Consider the following 7892-nt stretch of genomic DNA (forward strand, 5'->3'; position numbering starts at 1 on the left):
AGTGCTCTCTGGGGCGGGGCTGGCGGGCAGCAGCTCAAGCCTCGGGAAACCCAGCATTGTTTCAAGATACCATAAAGTGTCACGGGAGAAGACCAGAAACCATTCACGGGACTAAATTACGGTTTTCTTAGGACTGGTGTTCTCTTCCTACCTTGTATACATTAGGATTCTCCTGGGGTCTACAGCTTTGTTCTTTGTACACTCATGGATTCTCGTTAATGTAGGATTTTCTATATTCTATGATTTTTCAAAATGGTCTCAAAAGACTCACACACCCCTTAAGTGGCGTACCTTTCCTTTCTGGGTGCAGAACCCAGCTGCTCACTTTCTGAGCGCTACAACTTTGCTTCAACTCACTCTAGCCTGTAACTGAGCAATGGGCTTGCAGACAGAAGGCCACCTGTCAGTTTAATTACTGAAAGTTAGTTACTTTAATCATGGGCTATGTAACCATAAGTAAGTAAGTAAGTGTTAGTCGCTCAGTTGTGCCTGACTCATTATGACCCCATGGACTGCAGCCCACCAGGCTCCTCTGTCCATGAGATTTTCCAGGCAAGGATATTGGAGCAGGGTTGCCATTTCCTTCTCCAGGAGATTTTTCCAACCCAGGGATTGAATCCAGGTCTCCTGCACTGCAGGTATTTCTTTACCAACTGAGCTACAAGGGAAGCCCTATGTAGCCATAAATTCAAACGAACAAAAGTAATTATGATAAGACATAAGTTATGTGTATAAAAATGGCATACTGCAAACTAACATAATGCTGAAATTAAAAAAAAAAATGTAATATATGGAAGGAAGCAAACCTGCAGTTCGGAGAAGGCAATGGCAACCCACTCCAGTACTCTTGCCTGGAAAATCCCATGGACAGAGGAGCCTGGTAGGCTGCAGTCCATGGGGTCGCTAAGAGTCAGACACGACTGAATGACTTCACTTTCACTTTTCACTTTCATGCATTGGAGGAGGAAATGGCAACCCACTCCAGTGTTCTTGCCTGGAGAATCCCAGTGACGGGGGAGCCTGGTGGGCTGCCGTCTATGGGGTCGTACAGAGTTGGACACGACTGAAGCGACTTAGCAGCAGCAGCAGCAGCAGCAAACCTGCAGTTAGAAGCATATCCATGAGTGGAGTTAGTTGACACCTTAAGTTCTTCTCTATGACACATTTATTCCAAAGGTTCTTGGACTTAATCTGCTAAATTGATCTATGGTGAACAAAATGCTTGTGTGACAAAGAAAGTCAGTACTGTGTATCACAGGACAACCCTCTGTGATAGAAGAACCAAAGCGGCATCAGATTTCAAACTCACCAGACAGTGCATGCATTCATTCATTCGACAAACACATGTGGGTGCCTATCACAAATCACCGATGTTCTAAACTCTGAGTGATGAGAAATGAATGGGATCATCCCTGACCTCAGGGAAGACACAGCCTAGACTTCAGTACAGACACATGAGCTGTTGTTCGAGTGTGGCAGGTGCCGTGCTGGGTCAGAACACGCTTCTCACTCAGCAGATGCCTGGGCTGCGTCTTACATGGGGAATGAACACAACCGAGGGTTGATGGTGCTCATGGAGTGTTGGGAGAGGTGGGCAGGGAAGGAGACGGTGCAGCTGCGAGTGTCTGAAGAACAGTCACACTGTGGGGACCTTTGAGAATCCCACAGATTGAAGCCAAATGTGAATGTGGGTGAAGGTAGGTGAGGGGAGGGCAGGACAGAGGGGGATGACATGGGTCCCCACACCCACATGCCGGGCCAAGACATTGGGGCATCCTCCCCAAACTAGGAGGCAGCCAGGCCTGCACTTGTGAGTTGACTCCAGCTGCCAGGCTGCAGGGAAGGGAGGTTAGGTAAAAGATTCCTGCAAGCGGGTGGAGGGGTGTGTGGGACCTTAACTCAGGGCAGCAGCGTGAGGACACCTAGCAAACGAACCTGAGAACCAGGAAAGATGGAAACAGCAGTGCTCAGTGAGAGGCTGGCTGAGGGCATGGGGGAGTCCAGGCTGGGGGCAGGGGGCACAAGGCCTTTCCTGGGGGAGAGGGGGCATATGAAGCGAGGTGTGCAGGAAGGAGCTGGGGAGAATTCCAGCTAGTGCACTCATGGATCTGCGCTGGAAGGCCATGAAGCCATGTGGAAGGTGGGTTTAACTGTCATAACTGAAGGGATGGCAGCCTTGTGAAGGACTGATCCATACAGGCCTGTTCTTTATTCTGTTGGTTCTGCACTAGATCCATGCAGGCCTGTTCTTTATTCTGTTGGTTCTGCACTAGACCCTCCAGCTGGCATAGGCCCACACGCTTGTGGCCCCCACGGGTCACCAGCACCCCTAACGCATGCCGGCTGCCCCAACCTAAAGGTGAAGGTCCATTCCTCTCTGACCATCAGGGCACCCTGCATATACTTCTACCACAGTGCTTACACTTTATTGCAAATATTGATATTTGATATTGATTTGTCTGTCTCTTGATTCAACCGTTTCATGTCATTTCACTTCATTTAAAAAAAAAAAAAAAAAAGAATTCAAAACCATAGAGCCAGTTTGTTTAACAGGAGGGAAGTTCCCAGTAAGTGTTTGGTGAGTGAAGCAATGCTTGAATTTGTGATGCCATCTGCCACCTGGCAATCTGTTAATACTTCAGAGATAATTATTCAGGTTTTAGATTGCCAGGTGGCAGATTTACCAGTCCCTGAAACTTTGTTATGAAACCTCCAAATACTATGGTTCCCAGGTATCCACGAGGAATTTGTTCCAGGACTCCCTCAAATACTGAAATCTGCGCATGCTCGAATCGCTTACAAGAAATGGTGAAGTACAGTCTGCCCTTAGAACTACAGGTACCGCCAGATCCAACCAACAGCAGTTCGAAATCCGTGCCTGGAGCAACTGCAGACACCGGATACCGAGGGCAGACTGTAGTTCAAGATCAGGCTGTTTGTTTTTCCCAAGGAACTCACAGCTAAGAACAGAAATCACTTCATGACAAGCAATCATTCCTTAAATGACAGCGAAACCTTTTGGAAAGTTAACCTCTCATGATGAATGTGTGATTTACTTATTTTTTTGTGATGGATTCCAAATGAAGGGAAATCAGGGTCCAGAACCAGTACAGAGGAGAAATGCATGTAAACAGTTTATAAATGGACAAGAAAGAAAGGAAATGGCCCTAATAGTTGGGCCTGACTGTTGAATAATCATTTAAGAGTTTAAAATGTTCTAACTGGGAAGAACCACACCCAGACTAAATACAGTGATTAAAGTAATTTTCGTTACATAAAGTGATGATTTTAACCATTCAGAGACCAATCTGAGAAGTTCCTGTTGTAACATGAAATCTACTCATTTTGTTCAAGTCCGGTTTCTGATTTAACAAGTGTGTTAGTTACATAAAACCAAACCATGATAAAGTAGTAATTTGCTTACTCAAAGTGACCAAAAGTAAATATCTATATATTTATAAATATATATATATATATATATATATATATATATAAGAATATATTTATTTCAAGTGTATATTACATCTGATCACATTTGGCATATTTTGTATTCAAAAAAATCTTTTAATCTATTACCTGATTAAAAAAATAAATTCTGCAGTAGTGTATCTTTCAGGATACACAGTAACTGTCTCCAAATCTCATATTTAAATTAAACTGTAGCAGCTTTATAGTAGCCATGAGTGACCGACTTGAAAAAAACACTCAAAGCACTGTTGCCACTTTGGAAGCTTCAGTGTCTCCCGGAAGCAAATTTTCTGGTCTGTCCCGGGTGTTGCTACTTTCTAGTCAGGCTCCAGGCCTCCTGCCACTGCACGGTAGGGCTGCTACAGATTCCCGGGTAAGGGTGCCAGCTTGCATCTCAGGCGTGTCTCTGTAAGCTACGTGCCACCCGCTGCCTTCCCTCGCCTGGGCCACACAGTTGCCACGTCACCTGCCATTCATTCACTTCCATTTCGCCTGTCCCATGAAATGAGCGTTTAACAGGGAACGTTCACATCCCCTGGCTGAAAACAAAATCCAAATCTCCCGCAGTCTTACATACTCTCAAGACATAACGAACTATGTGGAAATTTTCAGAGAATGACTTAGAAAAATCACAACGCAGATGCGACAAACGCACTCCTTCATTTAGAGGAGTGACTTTACAGGTTCACACTCTAGTTTGTTTGTGCTTATCTGACAGCCTAAGGGGGAACTGTAAGCTCAGAGTGCTTCACTACAAGGTTACAGTATATGGATAATCAACAACAATGTGACTTTGAAATAGATGTAAGTACAGAATATATTCATAAGATTCACGGACACTTGTCCAACGGAAAAATGCTGCTCAGTTTAAGTCATTTGTTCTAAGAAGCTCACTCATTGTTTAATTAACTTTCTTATGTCTATCCCGAGGAGAAAGTTCTCCTCCTGGACCCCAGAGTGCTGAACTCTGAATCCATCCCTGCAATGCCTCTGTCTCAAGTTCTCACTGTAGCACCTGTTTAAGTCCAGAACCTAATAAATCCTACAGCATGAGGGAATAGCTAGAAGTTTATGCCATCTTGCGTAGAATGCTGAGTAGATTCAGAGAGCTAGGAGATCAGTCAGTGTGATGTAACCTACTCAGTCACGCCTTCCTTACATATTCTGTGGGCTCTTCATTCATCTAATTTTACTTTTTCTCATTTACACTTGCTGTTTCATATAAGTTATTGCGCTTGGAAGGGGAAAAAAGAGAATGTGGCCTATTAACCAGTTTCTTCCTAATTATGCAAATTTAAAGTTTTTTAAAATATATTAATAGATTAAAAAAACCTTTTTAAATTAAATATGTGGATTTTCAATGAAAGTGGTAGAAAAACTGCATTCAAACAAAAAAATAATGATAATTATTCGAGTCTTCTTTCCATATATTCTGTGAGCAGAGTTACAAACTACAGATCATATTGGCAACTTATAATAAGCAATTATAGGCTTGATTAAATAACACAAAAGTAAAAGTTTCTTAATTTTGGCTGTGGCCATGGTGGTGAGAGTGTCACATGAATGGCAAAGAAGGTATTTGGGCAGTGTTGTCACACTGGGACTGTTGTTAAAAGACCTAGTGGTGCTCCAGCCAATATTTTAGTTGAATCTTGAATATTTACTGCAGACATCTGAAATGACTTTAGAATCACTGTCACTACTATAGAGTTTCAACTTGTTATAATACTTAGTGGCACAAATGCATATTTTGATGAAGCTAGCCCCTTCACTTCAGCCAAATTTCTCTCTTCTATGTACCAAACAGAGGAGAAAGTAATCACCCATCTCTAAATGCAGTGTGTGTGTGTGTGTGTGTGTGTGTGTGTGTGTGTGCGTGTGTGTGTAATGGTTCTGGGAAGCTACATACCAAACTCATAGCAGTAGTTATCTCTGGGGAAATGGAGAAAGGAAGGGTCTAGGGTTGGGTAGCAAAGATTTCAACCTTATTGGAAATAATTCAGTTTTTTATAAAGAAAAGTTACTCATGAATATATTTAATTGCTGAATTAAAATTCTCAAGATTAGAACTAGTATTCAGTCAAAACTGAAGTTATGGCTTTCCCAGAGACTTAAGCTGGTGACTCTCCAGAATCTCCTCTATGAAATCATAAAATAATATGTTGCCAGGTGCATGGGTATGCGAGGCATGTGGTCAATAAATACACATCATCAGAAGCATTTCATAACATGCTATTAGTCATACTATTTCCAGGTTTAGTATTAACAGTATCTTAATTCTTCCCACCATAATGAGATCTCTTTCCCAAGCTCAAGGTGGAGATGGTGAAGGTCACCGGCTCCTCCTATCAGGAGAGCTCCGGACCCGGGACCTCTTTCAGGGAAGGGAATCCGGCCAAGAAGGGAGGGGCCTCTTAAGGCACAGCCTAGCTGATAAAACAATTACTTAAAAAAAGTTCTGGACAAAATAAATCATGTCAGAAAATGTTCTTAAAACAAAAGACCAAAACAAAACTGAAAACAAAAAAAAGAACAATTCGGTACCACCAGGTGTCACTATAACCTAAAGCGCCGCGGGTAGTTTCTCTTCATTCGCGAAGTAATGGACGTGACAAGCCAACAAACAACATCTCACAAGGCTTTCCACGTCTATATATTATAGTTGCTGCTGCTACTGCTAAGTCGCTTCAGTCGTGTCCGACTCTGTGCGACCCCATTAGACGGCAGCCCACCAGGCTCCGCCGTCCCTGGGATTCTCCAGGCAAGAACACTGGAGTGGGTTGCCATTTCCTCCTCCAATGCATGAAAGTGAAAAGTGAAAGTGAAGTCGCTCAGTCGTGTCTGACTCTTAGCGACCCCATGGACTGCAGCCTACCAGGCTCCTCTGTCCATGGGATTTTCCAGGCAAGAGGGCTGGAGTGGGGTGCCATCGCCTTCTCCAATTATCATAGTTACTAAACTACAGTTGCTGAACTCTACATGTATCACTGCAAGCTTCAACTTTTAAAAAATTATAAATAGCGACAATGAATGCTAAATGATTTAAAATAGGTAAGTAAGTGGACCTTTGGAGGTCAAGGATTTAGTATTTTTAGTTTTGCCTTCTGAGAGGCAAGCGGAAGTCATGGCTATGCTGATCTGTCATTTGAGACAGATTTATTCAGGGAGCAAGTAAGTCCAGCCTACTGCCTAGCACTTTTCTTATTCTCTACTTGATATGGGGTATGACTCTCAAAGTAGTAAAGAATAACAGTTGGAAATTCTCGGAGCTAATAAAATTAAGATGATGAATTATAATTTCAGTTTAGAGACATAATTTATTTTAAAGACTACTCATGGTTTTAAACATCACTTTTTTATACTTTTCATCACTTCTTAAGACATATGACCACTTAAAACAAAACTTATTACACTGTATTTTGGGTTTTAAAGTACAGGCATTTCATTTCATTGTACTTATTATATTGTGCTTAGCAGATATTGCCTTTTTTTTTTTAACAAATTGAAGCTTTGTGGAGTCCTCTGTGGGGCAAGTCTCTTAATGTCATTTTTCAACAGTATTTGCCCACTTTTTGTTTCCCTGTTGGGCTTCCCTGGTCCCCTAGAGAAGGGATAGGCTACAAATTTCAGTAATCTTGTGCGTCCCTGGTGGCTCAGATGGTAAAAAATCTGCCTGCAATGCGGGAGACCTGGGCTCTATCCCTGGGTTGGGAAGATGTCCTGGAGAAGGCATGGCAACCCACTCCAGTACTCTTGCCTGGATAATCCCCATGGACACAGGAGCCTGGTGGGCTGCAGTCCATGGGGTCACAAAGAGTCAGACACAACCGAGCTACTAAGCACATTATTGTCTCCCTGTCACATTTTAGCCAGAGAAGGAAATGGCATCCTACTCCAGTACTCTTGCCTGGAAAATCCCATGGATGGTGGAGCCTGGTAGGCTGTAGTCCATGGGGTCAGGAAGAGTTGGACACGACTGAGCGACTTCCCTTTCACTTTTCACTTTCATGCACTGGAGAAGGAAATGGCAACCCACTCCAATGTTCTTTCCTGGAGAATCCCAGGGACAGCGGAGCCTGGTGGGCTGCCGTCTATGGGGTTGCACAGAGTCGGATACAACTGAAGCAACTTAGAAGCAGCAGCAGCACATTTTAGCCATTTCTCAATGTTCCAAATTTTATTATTATTATTATATTTGTTATGGTGATCTGTGATTAGTGATCTTTGATGTTATGATTGAAAAAGATTACAATTCACTGAAGACTCAGAAGATGGTTATCACTGTTTAGCAATAAGATATTTTAAAATTAAGGTATGCACATTATTTTTAGAGATAATGCTGTTTCACATTTCATATACTACAGTACAGTGTAAATATAACTTTTATATAAACACTGAGAAACTAAAATATTCATATAACTTGC

Source organism: Bos taurus, chromosome 9, assembly GCF_002263795.3.
Source record: "Bos taurus isolate L1 Dominette 01449 registration number 42190680 breed Hereford chromosome 9, ARS-UCD2.0, whole genome shotgun sequence".
In the NCBI taxonomy this organism is placed as follows: Eukaryota; Metazoa; Chordata; class Mammalia; order Artiodactyla; family Bovidae; genus Bos; species Bos taurus.